General features: G+C 45.3%; 1 long non-coding RNA gene across 1 annotated transcript; it reads left to right on the forward strand.

Annotated features, from left to right (window-relative positions):
• Positions 1-6: 6 nt before the first annotated feature.
• On the forward strand, positions 7-22,569 carry LOC120946749. Its single transcript, XR_005750784.1, has 3 exons — positions 7-158; positions 8,954-9,072; positions 22,499-22,569. It is a non-coding gene; the product is annotated as an uncharacterized LOC120946749 (long non-coding RNA).
• The last annotated feature ends 252 nt before the right edge of the window (positions 22,570-22,821 follow it).

Below are 22,821 nucleotides of genomic sequence, written 5' to 3' on the forward strand. Positions count from 1 at the left end.
TTTTTTTTTAGGTGGGATAAGAGAGAAGTTTGTTGTGGGGGGAGTCACGTGAGGCCGGGGTGACGTCACGGGCTGGAAGCGGGAGAAGAGGGAAGAGAGTGGAATGTGGTGACTGTCAGAGAGGGATAAAGTTTTACCTCACACACAGGAAGAGGCAGGTAAACAACAAGCCGAGCCCCTGTGAGGAACTAGGCAAGTTATCCATGGCAACCAAGGCTGCAAGCAATGGCGGCTGGTTGGTTGCCAGTGGTGACCAGACATGGTCTTCTTATCCCAGTAAACATTATGTGGAGAAGGATTGCCAAATAGAAATGTATACAGGAAAAATAAGACCCCTTTGACACAGGGCGGTTTTCAGGTGTTTTAGCGCTGGAAATATTCTCTGCTAAGTGCCTGAAAACCGCCTCCCAAGTGTGACTTTTCACACTGGGGCTGTGCGCTCATGGGACGTTCCGAAAAGTTCTGCAGGCAGCACTTTGGGAGCGCTCCCAAAACGCCGGCCCATTGGAATGAATGGGCAGTGCTTCCGAAAGGCCTGAAAAGCACTTCTGAAGCGCCGCAACAGTGGAGTTTTTAACCCCTTTGGGGTTAAAAGTGCCCAGCTAAAGGCCAAAAAGTGCCGCTTAGATCCCTATCATACTGGGTCCACATTAGCGCTGAAGGGCCGCTTAATTTAGTGGAGCCTTAGCACCGTTTAAGCAGCACTTTTCAGGTGTCTTTAACCCCCAAAGAAGGGGTTAAAAACTCTTGTATTGCAGCGTATTGCATCGCTTCCGAAACGCAGTTCAGAAGCGCTGCCCATTTATTCCAATGGGCAGGGCATTTTTGGAGCGCAAAATACAGCACTCCCAAGCCACCCCAAAGATGCTGCTTGCAGGACTTTTCGGACCGTCCCACAAGCGCACCGCGTCAGTGTGAAAAGTCACACTGGAATGTATGGGAGGCGGTTTTCAGGTGCTTAGCAGAGGCTATTTCCAGCGCTAAACCACCTCAGTGTGAAAGGGGTCTTAAACGGCGCTAAACCACTGATAAAACAAGCGGTGCTTTAGCGCTAATGTGGCCGCGGCCCCAGTGTGAAAGGGGTCTGAGAGTCTCCCTGTCTGCTGACACTTGTACTGTTTTGTTAGGCCACTGAACACCGCCCCGCGCTAGTGGTAAAGCGTCGCTCGTTTTACCAGCGATGTGTGGGCGGTAGCGGGGTGCCTTTAACCCCAAAAAAGCGCTGCCCATTCATTTCAATGGGCAGGGCGTTTTGGGAGCGGTGTGTACAGATGCTCCTGCACCGCCCCAAAGTAGCTGTTTGCAGGACTTTTTTTCACTGTCCTGCAAGCGCATCACCCCATATGGGCTTTCACACTGGGGAGGCATGAGAGGCGATTTACAGGCGATAATTTCAGCGCTAGAACGCCTGAAAAGCGCCTAAGTGTAAAAGTGGCCTTAGAGTAGAACTAGTACTACTCTAAGGCAAAACTTTTTTTTTCTGGATAGAGTAAGGGAGGGTTATTACCCCCTGTCTGTTTTTTGGGCCACTGGGGAGCTTTCCCCTCACTTCCTGTCCCATAGCCAAAACAGGAAGTAAGAGGAAATCTCTTTTGTCACCAGAACCAGTGTCACTTCAGCCCGCTCTCTGATAAAAACGGGTCACAGGAGTGCAATTAGTTTCGAGCTTTGGCTACACTTCTCCTTCAAAGGCGCCAAATAAAAAATACAGTATTCATAACAGCCAAACTTGGCGTTTTAAATGCTTTTTCTTAGTGCAAAGGAAGGATTTGGGGTCCTATAGACCAGGGGTCTCCAAACTATGGCCCAAGGGCCAGATGTGGCCCTTTGCTAGCCTTTATCCGGCCCTTAGGGCACTAATCCGCCCACTGATATGAGGCGCTATTCCTCCCACTGACACCAACAAGGGGGCACGGTCTCTTCCACTTATACCAATGATGGGATACTATTCCTCCTACTGATAGGGGCACTACTCCTCCTCCTACTGACCACCAACCCTGAGGCCATATTTATTCTCACTGATGCTGGGCCCGGGACATATTCTGCGCCCACTGGCCACAATTTGTCCCTCCTAAAATCTGAGGGACAATAAACTGGCCCTTTGTTTGAAAAGTTTGGAGACCCCTGCTATAGACCACAGATCCCTCCATCAAAAGTGCCTGTCACTGACTATTACTGCCACAAGGGATGTTTACATAAAAGTAATAAAAACAAAAAAAAAGTAAAGTGACAGTGTAAAAAAAAAATAAGAAAAAAAATTGAAAGCACCCATCCCTCCGTACTCACACACAGAAGTGAACGCATACGTACGTCACGCCCACAAATATAAACAGTGTTCAAAACACACATGTGAGGTATCACTGCGATCATTAGAGCAAAACCATTAATTCTAGCGCAAGACCTCCTCTGTAACTCCAAAGAGGTAACCTGTAGGTCATCTGTGGAGATTTTTAAGTATTGTAGTTTGTCGCCATTCCATGAGTGCCTGCAATTTTAAAGCATGACATGTTAGGTATCTATTTATTCGGAGTAAAATCATCTTTCACATTATACAAAAATACAAAATTGGGCTAACTTTACTGTTTTTTTTTTTTTTTCATTCATGAATGTGTATTCATGAAAAAAAAATAGCATTGAAAGGCCGCTGCGCAAATACAGTGTGAAAGTATTGCAACGACTGCTATTTTATTCTATAGGGTCTCTGCCAAATATATATAAAATATTTGGGGGTTCTAAGTAATTTTTTTAGCAAAAAATACTGATTTTAACTTGTAAGCAACAAGTGTCAGAAAAAGGCTTAGGCATGAAGGGCTTAAAACCCACTAAATCTGGAGGGCCAGATTCACAGTGAGAGTACGCCGGCGTATCTACTGATACGCCGGTGTACTTTCAAATTTGCTGCGTCGTATCTTTATTTTGAATTCTCAAACAAAGATACGACGGCATTTGTCTAAGATCCGACAGGCGTACGGCTTCGTACGCCTTTGGATCTTAGGATGCAATACTTCGGCGCCCGCTGGGTGGAGTTTGAGTAGTTTTCCGCGTCGGGTATGCTAATTAGCTGTTTACGGCGATCCACGAAGCTATGCACGCTTGTTGCATTCTCTTACATCTCCCGTCGTTACGCATGCTATTTCAATGGCTTATATTTAGACTAGCCATGTTAAAGTATGGCCGTCGTTCCCGCGTCGAATTTAAATTTTTTTTTCTTTTGCGTAAGTCGTACGGGAATAGGAAAGGACGTAACGCACGTCACTGTTCAAAAAATTACGTCGGTGCGACGTCATTTCGCGCAAAGCACGGGGGGGAATTACAAAACAGAGCATGCGTAGTACGTTCGGCGCGGGAACGCGCCTAATTTAAATGATACACGCCCCATTTGAATTGGGCGGGCTTGCGCCGGACAGATTTATGTTACGCCGCCGCAAGTTTACAGGCAAGTGCTTTGTGAATGAAGCACTTGCGCTGAAAACTTGCGGCGGTGTAACGTAAATGTTATACGTTACGCTGCCGGAGTTCTACGTGAATCTGGCCCAGAGTTTTTTTTCCAGCCCAAAAATGCTGGAGAGCTTACTGGCTGCAGAAAAAAACGCCTAAAGCCAAAAACAGCAGCTGTAGAAACATCCAATGTGCATGAGGCCTAATACAGTAATCGGTGCTAAAAATCTTTCACTGTACTAATGACACTGGCTGGGAAGGGGGTTAAAGCTCTAGGGAAATTCGCAGGATTGGAAATTTTGCCCAAACTTGTGTGCATACACGCGGTCACACAAAATTCCGACTGTCAAGAACGCGGTGACCTACAACACTACTACGAGCTGAGAAAAATGAAGTTCAATGCTTCCGAGCATGCGTCGACTTGATTCCGAGCATGCATGGTTTTTGGTGCGTCGAAATTGCATACAGACAAACGGAATTTCCTACAAGAACCAGCTCTCAAATTTTTCTTGACGGAAATTCCAACAGAAAAATTCAGATGGAGCCTACACACGGTCGGAATTTTCGATCAAAAGCTCACATTGGACTTTTCTTGTCGGAATTTCCAATCCTGTATACGCAGCATTAGCGGGCATTCACTATGTGGTGTTTTTAGTAAGGGATGTGCTGGTTTTTATTGTCTGCCTCGCAGGGAAACAAATGCCGAAGCATCCCCGCTGATAGAACAGAGCTCTGTGTTGTTTACATTCACAGAGCTCTGTCCTGTCATCCTCTTCACCGATCAGCAGGTGTCAGCCAGCAATCATTAGCCGGGACCCACTGATCAGCTTGTGCTGTGACCAATCACTGCACAGCCAGCGTGACGGGCGTGCGCACGCCCTCTACCCTGAAGAGCTGGATCGACATGTGATCCAGCGCAGGAAAGCCGCTCTGCCACCATACTCTTACATGAGGCTGTTGGCAAATGGGTAAAGTATAACCAAAGGCAAAACTTTTTTCTTTTTAAAGTGGAGGTGGATCAGAACACCTGTCAGTTTTTTTTTGCTGTGTCCCCATTAGGGAGAGTTACCCTCTATTTGTTTACTATTATCATTGAATGTGAAAGTAAAATAAAATCCCAAATTGTGGGTTGTCTCTAGAAAACGAATAGAGGGGAAATCGTACAATGTGGACACTAGCTCTGGTGTCCTGGGGGGCCCAAGGGATTCCCTTAATTTGCCGGGATTTCCCCTCACTTTCTGTTTGGCTATGGGACAAGAAGTGAAGGGAAATCTCCCCAATGGGGCACAAATGGCAAACAATTAACTGACAAGATATAACCCTCTCTTATAATAAAATAATAATAATAAAAAAAGGAAATTGTAGCAAATTCTTACTGTAATTTTCCTTTCCTGACACTGATCCATGGCAGCATACATGTGCTATAGCTCCGCCCCTATATCCACCCACAGGACCTGATATATCTATTTAAAGAAAGCTTGAGCAACCTCCCCTATTCTCTGTAAGAAAAATAACAAGATCAAAAAAGGCAGAGATCTTATGCTGCCATGGATTGGTATCAAGAAAAGAAAATTACGATTGGAGTATTTAAAACAAATTTCTGTTTTCCTGACGCCAACATAGCAGCAGTGATAAATAACTAGCTTAACACGGAGGGCTGAAAATGTATAATAAAACTTTATTACAATGGAAAAACAGAAAAGAGAAAATACTGCGCTCCCTAATGGTGACTAAACACAATACAAATAAGTGAATTACTGAAAATGCATCTAACCTAGCAGTAAATGCAATATTATGAATATAAAGCAGCAGTGAAAAATTGTGCGACAACACAAATAATTAAGCAAAAGAAAATACGGAAACTGCGCTGTAAACCAACATGAAAATAAAAACTGTGGAAATTATCTTAAAGTGGTAGTATACTAATAGAATACATCGCTTGCCAGGATTGGCTCAGCGGCAAATACTGTATGTGGCTGAAGCCACATACTGTATTACTGAACATCCAGCAAGCATCCAGGGGGTTGACATTCATCGGGCAGCATTCTATACCCAGTGTATAAGACGACCCCGGGTTTTTGGGCATTTTTTTAAGTGTAAAAGGTAGTCTTATACGCCAGAAAATATGGTAAGTTTTCCTGTGTAGCTAGTGTGAATCAGTTATAAACCACTTGAGTACCAGCCTGTATTACCAATTCATTACAAGACCATTTTCAGGTTTCAGTGCTGTGATAGTTTGACTGACATTAAGCCCTGGTTCACACTGGGTACGATTTGGAACGATTTGAGATGCGATTTGACATGTCTATAATTATCATGTCTAATCACTGCACATTCCTTCATTAACAGCATAACAAACAAAACTCCATTACACACTGAGTTCCCTAGGCAGACATTCCGTCTCCGCATACAGCTTGACACCTATTCACACCTCTGAGCATCACTAGGCTTTAGACAGTGTTATCACACATAAACAGTATTTAGCATGCATAATTAGAGTTCTGGTAGCAGACCTGGGTTAACACCTTTACACAAGGACAATGCAATGTCTTCCAGGCCCTGACTCAATTAGCATATCACTAGTCAGGGCTAAGCATAGAATGAGTCACTATTGACTGATTGGGCCAACATCCTGCAGTATCTCAAAATCCTGCAATACGAACTATCAGTGATGTCCTATCTCATGTAATACATGAGTTATGATTCACTTGCCACCCAAAGGGCACAGGGTGGACTCAGACCCAAGAGTTATCAGTGACGCTGACACAGGAGTATCCCCCATCCTCACAAAGTCTCTGGGTGTCCCGGGTCATTCCGTTACATCTTTCCCCTTTCGGTGGGAGACTGACACAGGAGGAGACCCCGAACGGGTTGACTCCGAAGTCAGTCAGTAGATCCAGTCCTCCAATGCTCCTCCATACCGTACCCCAAATAAATTGCTCCAAACAGAGCATTACTCACCCTGCCAACCTCTGTCTCTCTCAGAGAACCTGCCTGCCGCTGGGGAGAGGCCGGGACTGGCCCTTCTCCCTGGAGTCCTTTCAGCCGCTGGAGAGAAGACAGGGTGACTGGGCTCAGTCCATCATGTTGTTGGGGATCTGGGCAAACTGGCCCCCATCCCTGGGGTATACCAGTGGAGACTGAAGTCCCATCCACTGGTCCAGGAACTCCCTCTCCTGCTAGGTGAGAGCAGAGGCTTGTGGCACTCTGCTCTGTTGTCAGCTCTTCTGCTGGGTCGCTTTGAGTGGAGACCACAGTCCCATCCACTCCCACAGGAACTCCCTCTCCTGCTAGTTGAGAGCAGAGACTTGTGGCACTCTGTTCCGTTGCCAGCCCTTCTGCTGGGTCGCTTTGAGGGGAGACCACAGTCCCATCCCCCGATGTCAGCTCAAGCTGCAGTTGTGTGCCGCAGCCAGTAGCATCCTGCCCTGCTGCCAGGGATTCAGCTGGGAGTAAATGCTTTACCACCACAGCTTGTTGCTGGGGAGAGGGGCCAATTGCCCCGGCTCCCTGGAACTCCACTTCCATGGTGACTGGCATCTGTACCTCTCCCCTCTCTTCAGTTGGTGCTGCTGTGACTTCTGCTGCTGCAGCACCTCTTTGCTCTAGCCAAGTGGCATCCACAGCCGCTATAACCCGGTCTATGATCTCCGGTGGAGGATTAGGTCCATACTGTGCCAGTCCACGTCTAACAGCCCGGTCAAAAAACTCTTCATCGGGTGTCCTGTCCGTTATGCTGGGTCTTTCAGCTCTATCCATTTGGACAAGCTCTGCAATAATGTCCCTTCTCTTACGGTTGCTGGCCGATCTGCCCCGGCTCTCCAGTAAGTCCTTGAGGGAAGAGAGCTTCAGCCGTTCATACAGCGTCTCCATTGTCCCGTGTCCTTGTAGCCGTCCTTTAAGCGATGGAATTATCCCACTGCTGTGCCACCACTGTAACGGTCACCACCGTTTACGACCTTCCATCAACTACGACAGCTTATCTGACACACAGACAAACCAGCAGGCCTCCCATTTCCCCAGAATCAAGACGAGACACGCAGCTCTGTACTTGTTTCAAATGAAGACAATTTTAATGGTTTCTTCTCAGCTTATATACCGTACAAGGCATTAAAGGAACAATCAACTCCCCACCCACACACTAAGGCTAATTACTAACCATTCTAGACAGGTCGACGCCGGCCTATAATTATCATGTCTAATCACTGCACATTCCTTCATTAACAGCATAACAAACAAAACCCCATCACACAATGAGTTCCCTAGGCAGACATTCCGTCTCTGCATACAGCTTGACACCTATTCACACCTCTGAGCATCACTAGGCTTTAGACAGTGTTATCACACATAAACAGTATTTAGCATGCATAATTAGAGTTCTGGGAGCAGACCTGGGTTAACACCTTTACACAAGGACAATGGAATGTCTTCCAGGCCCTGACTCAATTAGCATGTCACTAGTCAGGGCTAAGCATAGAATGAGTCGTACGTCCGGCGTAAAGTTAAGCCTCATAAAGCAGGGGTAAGTCATGTTAAGGTATGGACCAGGGTACAGCCGTCGTATTTTACGCCGTTTACATAGTAGTACGTGAATAGGGCTGGGCGTAGGTTACGTCACGTCGTAGGCAGTGATTCGACGTATCTTATGGAGTATTTACGACGTGATTCTGACGCATGCGTACTGGGATGGGTCCACGGGACGGCGCATGCGCCATTCGTTCGGCCCATCATTTGCATGGGGTCACGCTTCATTTAAATGGATCACGCCCACCTTCCACCTACTTTGAATTAGGCGGGCTTACGCCGAGGAATTTACGTTACGCAGGCGCAACGTTGGGAGCGAGTGCTTTGTGAATACTGTGCTCGCTGCTCTGCTATACGTCTGCGTAGCGTAAATTCGATACGCTACGCCGGCATAACTATGCGTCGATCTACCTGAATCCGGCCCCATATGTCTAGGTGGGGGGCATGAAAGGGTTAAAAAAAATCACCCTGTGTCACTGAAACAAATTAAACTAATGTGGAGCCTTCAATTCATTCTTTTTGTCCTTATTCACATGCACGCAATCTCTCCTCTTCTCCTGTTGTAAGGGGAAGGGGAGGGATAAACACTGTAAACGGCACCATGTGATTGCTGTGATGAATTATCAAAGGAACAACCCGAAAGCCCACCCCATCGATCAGCCAACTGGTGGCTAGTTATCTAGTGCTGTTTATAAACAGCAGTGGGTAAGTATAGGTCTGCCAATCCACTGCTTACATTTGGGGTCAGGTAATGTGATTTAGCAATCACTTAAATTTGTGGAAGACCAGAATGTCAACATTACAAGAATAATCAGAGATTGATCAAAATTTAGGTGTGAATCCTTCCTGTTAAACCACTTCAGCTCTCAAAACGGTACATTCCTCCATGGACCAGAGCAATTTTTACATTTCTGCTATAGACATTGCTATTGCAATAACTTTGTCATTACTTAGGATTACAAAGTAATACGTCTATTATTGTTTTTTCAAGGACAAACAAGGCGTTCTTTCCGTGATATTTATTACTGGAAGCTTTTGCACAGTGGCTAAGTCTTAAGCTGAATCACTGCAAAGACCTGGAGAAAATAAACAAAGATCACCAAAATTCAAGTAAGGATACACATAACTTTAAATATTAATGGTTATTTAAAGCTGAACTCCAGAAATTCAGCAACTTTGTAAAAAGTGCAGGCATACTATGGGATAAGTCTAGCAAGGTGCAAGCCACCTTGTTTACTTATCTCTGTAATTTATATCTGATGGGTTTATTGTGTTCCAGGAAGATCGCTTCCAGGAGTTCTGACGCTGCATGCTATAGTCTCAGCTCTTTCAAGTGTAGAATCGATGCAGCTGCTATGCATACCCATCTCCTCCTCCTGCCCAATCACAGAAGCCTTTGTACTATGTGAACTCATTCATAAAATACAAAGGTTTCTGTGAATGTACAGCAGAGTGGAGGGGCACGCATAGCTGTTATACACTGCTCCTAAAGCGCTGCAAAGATGCTGCTTGCAGGACTTTTTTTAATGTCACGCAAGTGCACCACTCCAGTGTGAAAGCCCTTGGGCAGTAGTTCTAGCACCAGACCTCCTCTGTAACCTTTGCCTATAGATAGTTAAAATTTACGTTTGCCCTTTTTTTTTAAAGCGGCTGGGGTGGGACAAATTTAGATGGGGGGGTTGCCCATTTTTAGTCTTGCCTAGGGCAGCACAAAACCAAAATACACCACTGACTACATCACATACCCTCCAAGCAGATTCTACACAAGATTGTATGCAGAACTCATGTAGGCTGGTGACAATGGTAGGTTAGCTAAAAACCCAAATTTGGATGGAAATGGAGCTGGACATTCTGGCTACTGTCCCAGGCTGCAGTAAAGAGCTGGTGTGGAATCAAAGCCTATTTGCACGAAAAAAAAAGTTACATTTAATTTCAGGGAGTTGCTTTTAAGGCTCCATTTACACTTGTGTGACTTGCCTTGTGACTTTGGATTCCCATGACAAGTCGTAGCACTTGTCATTTGTTTTCAATGGTCCTCATTCAAATTGGTGTGACTTAAAGTCACAGAAACTTTGAAAAGGTGCCTGCACTACTTTGATGTGACTTTTGATGTGACTTAGTGCCTTAGAGGGCAAAAAAGTTGTAATAAAGTCACGCTCCAAAGTTGCACTGAAAATCGAATGACATTGGAGTTTTGCAAGTGTGAATGGAGCCTAAAGGGAAATCCCAGCATGTACCTAATTTTTAGACAAGGTTAAACTAAATTACCACAACTTTAATAATAGTACAGCTCAGGGCTGGACTGGGACAAAAATTTGGCCCTGGACTTCATCCGGACCAGCCCACTTTAATTTTGCAAACACACACAAAACAAGTGAAGCGGGAGGGCTAACGACATGCAGGACCATTGCTTCAGCCTCATTGGCTGGAATTTCAGAAAACGGCATTGCTACACAGCCATTGGCTGCCTTTCAGCAATGCAGCGGCGCTGAAGCTGACCTGGGTTGCGCACTATAAAGTAAGGTGATGGGCAGTGCGGATAAAAAAAGGTCTCTCCTATTTCCCGGCCGGCCAGACAAACCCACCCCCCCGGCCAGCCAACCTCGATGGCCACCCAAGCCCCCCCTATACACTGGGGCCATTAGCAGTTCTACTTTATTTCTCTTTTAGGCAGTACAGCAGTGTTCAAATTATTGGGCCGCACAGCCATTACTTTGTCACCGAAACTGGCCCGCTGAGCCATCGGCCCACCGGAAAACTCCCTGTAGTCCCAATGGCCAGTACATGCCTGGTACAGCTAGATGCATTTCCACATATGGTACCTGTGTGAACATAGCTTCAAGGTCACTCCTATATGTGTGTAAACTCTAGCCACTTTTTAATGAGGCAGGGTTACAACATCTGTCAGCTTTTTTGTTCCCTATTGTGGCATTTTTTTTCCTCTCTTCCCATCTGTTTCATGGGCATCAGACAAATTAGGAAGAAAGAGGATATCTCTTCAATTCCTGCCTCTTTGACAGGTGTCATAAAGGAAGGAATTAGGAGAAAATCCTTCAAACTGTGACACAGATAACAATAAAAGTACATTATGTAGAGTAAAAGAGACATTTGGTTTTCCCCAAAAATCTGATGCTGCATCTGTCCCCTGCCGCCTTTACACTGAGAACTGAGCGATCAAACACCACCGAGAAGAGAGTGGTGACTGTCAGTCACTGGTTTCCTGCTGCGCCCCTCCAGCGCTCAATGGAGCATCAGGCTGGGGAGGGGAGGAAGTGGCTTGCTTAGTCTGCCAGTGGCCCGCTGAAAGGCTGAGCCAGCTGCCCGATCTAGGCTTCTGGGTGGAACCCTCACAAATTGCACTCCTTTGATCCAAAGTAGAGCCCAACATGCTTTGACCATACTTCTCCTTTAAGAAAGTTTTAGAACCTCTCTCAGAAATGTATTATTGTCTGTGTCTTCACCAATCAACACAGAGATGATTCAGGAGGTGTGGTGTACTTCAAACCGTACAAGGCTAAATGTAGGGGAATGCTACAGTAACCAAATGGTGCATGGCAACACCATCAAGAATCTTCAGAGCAGGATATCAAAATCACCATTAAGAGCCATTTATTAGTCACAGGTAAATTCAAGCAACGTTTTGAAGCCTACAACATCTCCTTTATCAGGCACCTCACTGTCATTGCCTGATGAAGGAGCTGGTGTAGGCTCCAAAATGTTGCTTGTGTGCCTATAAATTAATAAATGGCTCTTGATGGAGCTTGTAATGTGCTGGACACATCATGCTTCTGAAGATGTCCATTTGCTTTTTAACCCGATATGGGCACATGAACACAGGGCCTATCAGTGGTGGTGCGTCCAGATAGGGCGCAGGAGTGCCGCCCCCTCTCGCTCCTGCACTGCCACTGAAAACAATACATAGATTCATGCATCCAGGCCATCTCGCCGGGGCCCGTGATGTGCGAATACCCCAAAGGTGGGTGCCGCACCTGGAACCAGGAACGAACGAAAAGACCCCACAAAATGGCATCTGCCCAAGAAATACCCTCCCCCAGCATGCCCCGCGAGGGAAACACTCCTCTGATTGGCTGCTGGGGAAAGTCGCCTCTGCCTGAACTCCTCTCGCGCCACCTGTCACCCAGAGATGGAAAGGTATCCCTGGAACACAGAAAGAAACCACAGGACAGCCTAGCCTGGCAGAAACCCAATTTACATAAATCAACATGGATGAGAGCAAAGTAACTTTCTCATCCCCCTCTAAATTTAACATAGCACCTGTACACAGGCGCTACAGCTGATTGGAGCCCCTAATTTCACACCAAAGCATATCTAGCTGCCATAGACATAAAAAGAGAGAGGTTTTGTCTGCAAGATGCATTTTGTAGTTATTCTAGATAAACATCATAAGATATTGCAGGATCCTGTGATTGAGCAGGTTCCTAAGGAGCCAGGTGGTCTCACTGACACAAGGACATTGTAAATCATAAATAAAAGAAGAGTCTGATCCTTGGGATTAGTCCAGCAAGATCTGTTTCAGTTTCACGTTGGTTAGGCTGGCCATAGATGATTTGAATCTCCTGCTGAACCAGCCGAGATTTACATGCAATTTTTGTTAGCAGCTGCTATAGCTGCTATCAATAATCACTGTCTTCTCCCAATGGAGACAGCTTCCCCCACCCCCCACGCGGGGAGAAGACAATTGCTCAGCAAGAGGGTTTCACCTACCAACATTGTCTGTGTTGATGGGGGAATTTGCCTTAGGATCAGAATTTACAGGACCCTCTCAATGGGAACTTTTGAGCTTGGCATTCAGCCAGAGCTGGTGCAAGGATTTTTGACACTCTAGGCGAAACCTCATTTCGCTGCCCCCCCTGACTCTACCCAATTTGCCCTGCCCTTGTATACCCCACCTTTTAATGAAGTGCCCATCAAATACAGCCCATCAGTGATCCTCAAATGCAGCCTCACCTGCGCACATCAAATGCAGCCTCACTAGTGCCCATCATGGCTGCCTCACCAGTGCCCATCGAATGCATCCTCACCAGTGCCCATCGAATGCATCCTCACCAGTGCCCATGGAATGCAGCCTCACCAGTGCCCATCTACTGCAGCCTCACCAGCACCCATCAATGCAGCCTCACCAGCACCCATCAAATGCAGCCTCACCAGCACCCATCAAATGCAGCCTACCAGTGCCCATTCATGAATGTTTGCTTGCTTCCATTCATTCGTGAGTCGGGACACAGACACAGTCCTCCACTGTGCCTCTGACACTGCCTGCAGCTACTGAGACTTAGTTGCTTGCTGCAGAGAGAAGAAAGTAGGAACACCAATGGCTGGGCACCCTAGGCAGCAGTGCACCCTAGGTGGCTGCCTAGTTTGCCTAGTAGTAGCACCGACCCTGCATTCAGCAGCTTAGATGTTTAGTGCTTCATTATGGAAGAAGGAAAAAGTCATGTGACACTACTCCTCCACATACCCAGTGTATTTAATGAAGCAGTGGTAGGGAAATGAGGCTGCAGGGAGGCTTTCAAGTGAACCTGTCATGAATGGGTAAACTACAAGTTAAATTGACATTGATTATTTTTTATCCTCATTTTTAATCCTCATGCTGCTGGCATTGGTAAATAGATAGGAAAGTATTTGTATTTACTTGTGTTTCTATTTCTTTAGATATTTTATGGTTTCTCGCGCAGTTGTGGGTGCGCACCGCCGGCAGGGGAGACTCTCGCTCCTGCTTCACACTGCGGGGGCGTGCCCGTGGGATCTGGCGGACTCAATGTCCGCCAGCAACCCGTGATCGCGATGAGGAGAGGCAGAACGGGTAACTGCCTATGTAAACAAGGTGATTCCCCGTTCTGCCAGAAGGCATGACAAAGAGATACTGTTCCCAGTGATCGGGAACAGTGAACTCTGTCATGTCCCAGTGTCATGGACATGCAATAATGTCTGGCAGCTTACCTTCTCCCCATGTGTCCATTAGAGGCCTGACCCTCTTCTGGCTGCCTTTTTATCATCTCTCCTTCCTGTATGGCCCCACCCCAGGCCATCCCAGGAAGTCTATATTAACTGTTGCACTGCAGGTCTGCTTTGCTGTTCAACTTCGTTGTTAGTTTAAGTTCCTGTCTGCAGTTTTGGTATGTTTACCTTTCTGTGTACCGTTTTTGGCTCGTCCCTGACTTCTCCTGTTTGCCTGTGATCCTGACCTTTTGCCTGTCCCTCGGTTACCCTTGTCTGCCCGATGCCCTGACCTCGGCTTACCCATCACTATCGCTTGTCCTGGTTGCTGCTTCCCCTCTCTCCCTGTGGAGTGTGACCTAGGGAATCCCAGGCGTCGCGACCTGGATCCAGCTGCAGCGAAGGCCATCCTCACCACTAGAGGCTCTGGTGAACACAAAGCTGGGTCTTAGACTCTGCGCCCTGGGGAATCTTGGGCTCAAGCTTCCTCTCTGATTGCAGCAGTCGGCTATAGGGTTCACTACCCTGTGGTGCATCCCTGACCCCAATGGGGTGCACTTGTCACCTGGCCACAGGTGACCTGACACCCAGGCAGCCCATCCCCCCTACAGTTAGAACACGCTGAAGGAACACGGGTAACCCCTTGATCGCCCCCTTGTGTTAACCCCTTCCCTGCCATTGTCATTTTTGCATTGATTAGTGCATTTTTATAGCACTGATCAATGTAATAATGTCACTGGCCCCCAAAAAGTGTAATTTGGGGTCAGATTTGTCCGCCACAATGTTGCAGTCCCGCTAAAAATTGCATTACTAGTAATAACAATAAAAAAATTCTATCCCTAAATCTATCCCATAGTTTGTAGATTTGATAACTTTTGCGCAAACCAATCAATATACGCCTATTTTTACCAATTTTTTTATGGTGATGAATAAATGTGTTTTTATATATATATATATTTTGGATATTTATTATAGCAAAAAGTAAAAAAAAAAAAAAAAAAATTTGCTCTTTGTTTTGTTTTTTTGCGCAAAAAAAAACAAAACGATACGGTGATCAAATACCACTATAAGAAAGAAAGCTCTATTTGTGGGAAAAAAAGGACATAAATTTTGTTTGGGTACAACGTCGCACAACCGCAAAAAATGGCCTGGTCAGTAAGGGGGCAAATCCTTGCGGGGCTGAAGTGGTTAAGCCCCCTTAAACTTTTTGTAGCATGAAGCTCAAAGATCCAAAGTGCTCAACAAGACAAATCCTATGCTTTCAGTTGTCTCTGTTCAGGCACTTGTAGCTCAACACCTGAAGCTACAAAAAGTACACAAGCTAATTTTGAAGCAGGGTGGGGTAATTTTTGCTCCATTGACATGAATGAAAGTATGAAAAAAAAAACCTTGCAAAAATGCATGTTACATGTTTTTTTAGGCACTACCACAATAACAGTCAGTGTGGTCAATTTGTTAATGTTTATCGCATAAAGTGTTTATGTTTTTTAGAAAATATTGCATTCCATAATTAAAGTGTCAATTCACTACAATTAATTAAGGCATTTGTGGTAAACATCCCAAATGCAGTAATTACCTGCAGTAAATATTGCACAAAAAAAATTAGATAAAGTCAATTCACAAAAAAAATAAAAATAAATTGTTAATTATCTTGTGGCCACCCGCTTTTTAACCACATCCCTACCGCGTCATTGTAAAATGACGGCGGCAGGAACCCCTCCTCGATCCGGGTGGACGTCATATGACGTCCTGCGTTCCCGGCGATCTAGGGCGCGCGCCCGCGGCGACACTCGTGACCCTTAGCGGGTGCCCGGCGGCCGCGATTCACGCCGGGTGCCCGCGATTGTCGGTAATCACGGCAGGAGTGTGGATCTGTGTGTGTAAACACACAGATCCACCTCCTGTCAGCGGTGAGGAGACCAATGTGTGTTCCCAGTACAGAGGAACACACATCGGTCTCCTCCCCTTGAGAGTCCCCTCCCCCCTACAGTTATAACACATCTTAGGGAACATATTAACCCCTTCAACGCCCCCTAGTAGTTAACCCCTTCCCTGCCAGTCACATTTACACAGTAATCAATGCATATGTACAGCACTAATCGCTGTATAAATGTGAATGGTCCCAAAAACGTGTCAAAAGTGTCCGATGTGTTCGCCGCAATGTCACGGTGACAGTAAAAAAATCACAAATCGCCGCCAATACTAGTAAAAAAAATTATAAAATAAAAATGCCATAAATCTATCACCTATTTTGTAGACGCTATAACTTTTGCGCAAACCAATCAATATATGATTATTGCGATTTTTTTTTGCCAAAAATATGTAGAAGAATACGTATCGGCTTAAACTGAGGAAAAAAAATGTTTTTTTAAAAAAAATTGTGATATTTATTAAATAAAAAAGTAAAAAATATTGGGTTTTTTTTTAAATTGTCGCTCTTCTTTTGTTTATAGCGCAAAAAATAAAAACCGCAGAGATGATCAAATACCATCAAAAGAAAGCTCTATTTGTGGGAACAAAATGATAAAAAATTTTTTGGGTACAGTGTAGCACGACCGCGCAATTGTCATTCAAAGTGCGACAGTGCTGAAAGCTGAAAATTGGCCTGGGCAGGAAGGTGCGTAAGTGCCCGGTATGGAAGTGGTTAACAAACATACAAAATGAGAATTGAAACATTTAGCAGCGGCATTACTACCACTGCTAAATGTGACAGCTGCAGCTTAGCGATACTGGTTGTCAGGGAGCCGGCACCAGTGCCTCATTCCTACCTGGCTCATCCCCAGCAGTGAGCTGGGGATTCTTGGCTGACAGGTGAATGTAATCAAAGAGGCTGAGACAGTGTTAAAAAAACAAAAAAAAAAACAGCATGGGGATTCCCCCACAACAAGGATAAGCTCCGTGCAGAGCCCGCCAGGAAGTCGGCGCTGCGCTAATCACAGGCGGCGAGACATTGTCCCGATGCGCGGCTACAGAGATCGGGAAATGTCTCACTGTCTGTGATTAGCGCAGCACAGTGCTGACTTCCTGGTGGGCTCTGCACGTGGCCTTTGCAAACACGCCGGTTTTTACCCCACAATCCATACCAGGCCTTTTGGGTCTGGTATAAAGGGTACCCAACGCCAAAAAAAAAAAAAAAATAGCTTGCGGACCCACCAAAGTTCCATAACAGACCCTTATCTGAGCATACAGCCCAGCAGGCTAGGAAAGAGGATGGGGGGGGGGGGGCTTGTCTACATGCTGGTGAGGACAAGGGCTTATCAGAATCTGGAAGCCTCTTTAACAATAAGGGGGTGTCCAGATACCTGTCTTACCCCTCCCCCCTCGTGTTAATGAATAACCCTAAAAAAAAAACACAAACACATTTTTTAGACAATTTATTGTCAATCATGTCACCCAGCAATGCAGGTTCACAATTAATTATGCCCACTGTCCCACCGAAAGAAAAAAACAGATGCCTGCGGAGACAAATCCGATCCCATTAGTTCCCTTTCACAGAATGACACCTCCAGGTCCCAGCTGCTAGAGAGAACAAAGGGGCAGGATTACCCGGGATGACATCATTAATCAAATATGAACATGTTGACAAGACTGACAATGGATGTACATCGTGGGACACTTTTGTTTTTGATAAACGACTTGTCAGACATTTGGGTGTCTTTTTTTTTAATGAGCAGGGTACTCATAAACATAGAGGGATCGGTTTCTGGGTGCCAACTTATTGTTAAAGGGGCTACCAGATTCCAATAAGCCCCATCTGCAGACCCCCACAACCACCTCGCCAGGGTTGTCAGGAAGAGGATATTGTCCTCATCAACATGGGGATAAGATGCTTTGGCAGAGTACTCCCCTATGTTGAGGCCATTTAGCCTGGTAAGGTTCACTGATGCCCCCCCCCCCTTTCTTACTAGCTGCCTGCTCGGTTAAGGGTCTGGTAAGGAATTTAGGATGGTACTTTTTTTTTGCATTGTGTCCCCCTTAAAATTCATACTAGGCCTGAAGCGAATGGCGTGGTATGGCGTGTGGGGGAACCGTTCTGTCTCCACTTCTTTGCTTACCTGCCAGCTGGGCAGGAATGAGAACACCAGCAGGTGTAACAAACAGTGTCCCTGAACAGGAGCTGTCACATTTCACTTACTGATGCAGCTGGAGGTCCAGTCTGCAATAAAAAAATGCGCTGAATACTGAAAAATAAAAAAAATTGAACACATCCATTAATTAACTGAGATAAATACCACATGAGATATTTTACCATAAAAAAAATAATGCAGTATTTATTGCTTAGTAAATGTACCCCTATGAGGCCAAAAACATGTAATCATGCTCCATAGAAGCTCCTGTATAGAACTTCAGTTGTAAAAATGCCCAAATAACACAGAATTGTGCAAAAAATAATTGGCTACATACGCAGCTACACTCAAGTGTGAAAAGAGATTAATGTCACAATTTTGAGATTTTAGTGACTGAGTTTACATGAACTTTTACCTGCATGTGTGCTGCATTGTTTGTAGGCTGCATTGAGAAAACAGCACCTCCTGGTGGTAAGATGATGTACTGATGGACGCTTGTGGAATCACTGTCAGTGGAATTATAGCACCACCAAATAGTGGTCATGGCCCTGGTAGAGCTGCTTGCAGTAAAATAACACATTGCAACCAATAAGCAGTCATGTTACATTGATATGATCACACAAAACAAATGAAAGTTGAAGTTGTATTGTGGCCTTGGTAAATAAACATTATAAATATTTGAACTTAATGACATTCACAAAGAACAGAAGTGGGAGAATCTGAACTATACAGTATGCGGTCTGAGTTTGCATAATGAAATAAGAAGCCTTCAGTGATTTGTGCAATATAAATGGTGGCACACACTTTTCAGTCCTTGCATATCCGCTTCCACAACAAAAAAAAAAGCAAAAACAAAGAGATCTTTGTATAGATTGACACAAAAGCTGAAGCTGTGCAGACATCGAGAGTGCTTGTATATCAACACCATTAGTAGAAGGAAACATAGAGATAAATTATCAACAGGAATTAATCTATAGGTTACATGTATCTACTATACACTTACATGCAGTATATGCAATGTTTTTGCTTAGGGATAATCAAAAAGATTTTTGTTTTTCCACAGATGAAAAACAAATAACTAATGGCTCTCTGATTATACTACCAATATGAGGGTAGATCACAATGAGCTCTTCTAGCAAAATATAAACACACTATATAAACTATCTCCTGTATACAGCATTTTCAGTGCTTAAAGTGACCCATACCATTCCTCTTACTATCCCATTTTATAGTACCTGTACAGAGAGACTGTTGTCAGCTCCCTCTCTCATAACACAGATCTAGCAACACCTTCATCTGTGATATTCTGTGTAAAAAATTACTTTATTTACTGTCAATTTAGCTTCCTTTATCTTTCCTGTCCTTGTTATATTATTATTTCTATTGGCTGATCTATTGGCTTATAGAAAAAGATGATAGTTCCAGCCAGTCACTAAGACACCTTTCACACTAAAAATTCTGTCTACAAAGCACCCTGATAGAGCCGCTGCTGTCTCTCCAGTGTGGCGGTGTGCTAGCAGGAACGGTAAAAAAAGTCCTGCTAGCAGCATCTTTGGGGCGGTGAAGGAGCAGTGTGTATACTGCTCCTGCCCATTAAAATCAATGGGCACCGCGGCTATACCACCGGCAAAGTGCTGCTACAGAGGGGCTTTGCGGTGGTTTTAATCCTTTCTTGGCCGCTAGCGGGGGGGGTAAAAGCGCCCCGCTAGCGGACGAATAGTGCCGCAAAATTGACGGCTGCTAAAAATACTGCCGACACCCACTATCCCAGTGTCAAAGGGGCCTTAAGGCGACATGGAACTATTGTTCCCAGACAGAGTGTAAGAACCAACTTTAACTTCAAAAGTCTGATTTCCAGCCTGATTTTTCACAGCTGCTGTCTAGGAATTGCTAGAGAACTGTGGCATGAGAAAGGGAGCCATAGAGAGATTCTAGCAGCCTCTGTACATGTGCAGTGGTGGCCCGTCCATTAGGGGTGCAGGGGCGCCACCCCCCTATCTGCGTGTCAAGCCCCCTGATCTACATACAGGGTGCCGGACCATGGATTCCAATTGGCGGGGGGGGTTAAAGCATGTGATTAGAGCCAGAGGCTCTCATAGGCTTCAACAAGGGTGGGCTCAGGGCGCAGAGCACTGTGCTCCGAGCCCACCCAGGTGTGTGACAATAACAAATGGATATTCGCTAATATCGCACTTATTCTCCTCCCGGGCCAATCAGGAAGTGGGTCATGCCCTGCCCCCCCCCTAACAATGGAGCACCAGCCGCCACTGTGCATGTGCACTCTGAAGCTGGCCCTTAAAGAATTAATGTTCAGCAGGGACTGGTCGAATTTAAAGTCATGTGTGGGCACTGTGGTTGAACAGAATTTGATCTATCGATTAGATTTTTTTTTTGACGACCCTGTTGGTATATTTTTGCTAAATTAGTACCACAGGAAATAGGCTACAGTGGTGATCTGTGTATTCTGACAGTGGGGGAGTCTACCTGCTGTCAGAATACACAGTAGGAAGGCTGGTGGAAACCAATGAGATCCATGTACACCGGGGGTGCCCAACCCGTGGCCCAGGGGCCACATGTGGACCGCAGAGCCCTCCAATGTGGCCTGCGACCTCCTGCTCTGGGATAGAATAGATTCAAGTAGAATACTGCTATTAAAGTTAAGTTTATTACTAAAATCACAGTGTATAAATGGGCATATGTGTTCTGCAGTGGTTACTGGGCTGCTTTCAAACTGATGCACAGGTGCAGAGAAGTGCACCTCCGGGTTACCTGCACTGAGCCATAGACTTCTATTACCTGCAAGTTTGGTGTGCTTTCTGAAGGTGCACCATACCTATAGGATATAATAGAAGTCTATGGCAAAGTGCAGCTAACCTGCAGGAAAGCCACAGGTGAACCCATGGTGCGGCTAAACAGTGCATCAGTGTGAAAGCAGCCTTAAGCCCCTTTCACACGGTCAGTCTGACCCAATTGGACCCTCCATTCACCTCTAAGGAGTGGCAGATATAAATGGACTTTTTTCTGTTTACAAACACATACCTTCAATCCTATCCGCTAAAAAAAAGACTTGAGTGGGCTCTATAGAGTAGATCAGGCTGCCGTCCACCACTCCGCTCATTATGGCCCACGACTGTTTACCAAGTAGCTTAAGTGGCCCCCACTCTTCAAAAGGTTGGGCACCCCTGATGTACACCCCTCTACTGACCAAGAACTCTGACCAAAAGTAGTCTTCATGGAAGAATTGCAGCCAAAAAGCCATAGCTTTAATGTGGAAACAAGGCTAAGCGACTCCTACAGTATATGCAGGAAAACATAGGAACTGGGGAGCAGAAACATGGCAGCAGGAGCTCTAGACCGATGAGTCAAAATGAAATATTTGGATGTAACAGGAGACAGTTTGTTCACCGAAGGGCTGGAGAGCGGCACAATAACGAATGTCTTCAAGCGACAGTAAAGCATGTTGGAGGTTCCTTGTAAGTTTGGAGATTTGTCAGGATCAATGGTGTCCTCAATGCTCTGAAAGAAAGGCAGATACTTATCCATGATGCCATCCACCATCGGGAAGGCATGTGATTGGCCCCAAATTTATTTTGCAGTAGTGGTGTCTCGCAGCAGTGACACCTATGCCAAAATCAGGAGATAGGGTCTCCTTCAGCTGCCTCCCCCACTTCACATTCCTCACCAGTCAGCTGACCTCGAGTCTCTACAACATTGTAATTTTTTAAATTTTTATAGATAACTGTACATTGGAGGAACGGGTCCCACTCAGGAGGTCTCTGTACCACCCCAGTTGGACCTTTATTTATTAAACTGTATATGTATTCATCAATAAAGTTTTTGTAACCATTCCATTTGACCCTGTTGCTGATTCTCCCTCAAAGACATTATTTGAGACCTCTGTCTCATCCTTCTCTTTTTTACATGTTACCCAGTGTCTATTGGGAGGTATCCCGTCTTCTATAGACGTATCAGAGGTTTGGAATATTTATTATACACCCCAGGTTGGATTCCATTATTTTTACTTCATTATTGACCTCTAGTCTCTGCCCCCCAGTAATGCCGTGAATTAAATGAGTGGCTGCGAAGAGGCTGAGTATGTGGCCGCAGGCTCCAGGAACAGCCCAGACGGGCGGCCACAGGCTTCAGGGACAGCAATGCTGGGTGGTCACGAAAAGGCTGGGAGAGAGTGGTAACAGTATCAGGAACAGCCCAAGATTCAGTGACCCTTGGCAAATCATCATTCGACCCCCGAGGGGGTCCCGACCCCCAGGTTGAGAACCACTGGTTTATAGTGTGTGCTCTGCGTAAAAAGTGGTGACTTTACAATATGTTTGTAGGGGGGCAGCAAACAGTCGATTGTGACAATACACAGGAAACAAAAAGACAACAAACAGGCACCAGGGGTGGGGTATAGACAAGAAAGTAAAATAAAATACTTATTGCAGACTGCTGCAAAATATGCAGCTAAAAATCAAATATTGAAACCATGATCTGCATATTGTGTTTTGTAGGTAATTCTTCTTCAATCAAATGAGTAGCAGGAACCCGTGTGTCTTGTGCTGCGCCTGAAGACAGAAATTGGTAAGCATACATCCCATCTTAAACTGTACATCAAATAACTTTCTGCACACATTCACAAAAATATATTGGTTATACTGTATATTATAATTATTTGATTTAATTATTAGTATTTTATCCTAATATTGTTATACCATTTCTACAAAATCTTGCAGCTGTGGCTATCTAATATAAATGGCCCAGGCCATCATTATTTAATGGGAATGTATAGGGTCGTTGTACAGTATGTCAAATCTGTATTTATTATCTTCAGGAC

Source organism: Rana temporaria, chromosome 8 (genome assembly GCF_905171775.1).
Source record: "Rana temporaria chromosome 8, aRanTem1.1, whole genome shotgun sequence".
NCBI classification, from domain to species: domain Eukaryota; kingdom Metazoa; phylum Chordata; class Amphibia; order Anura; family Ranidae; genus Rana; species Rana temporaria.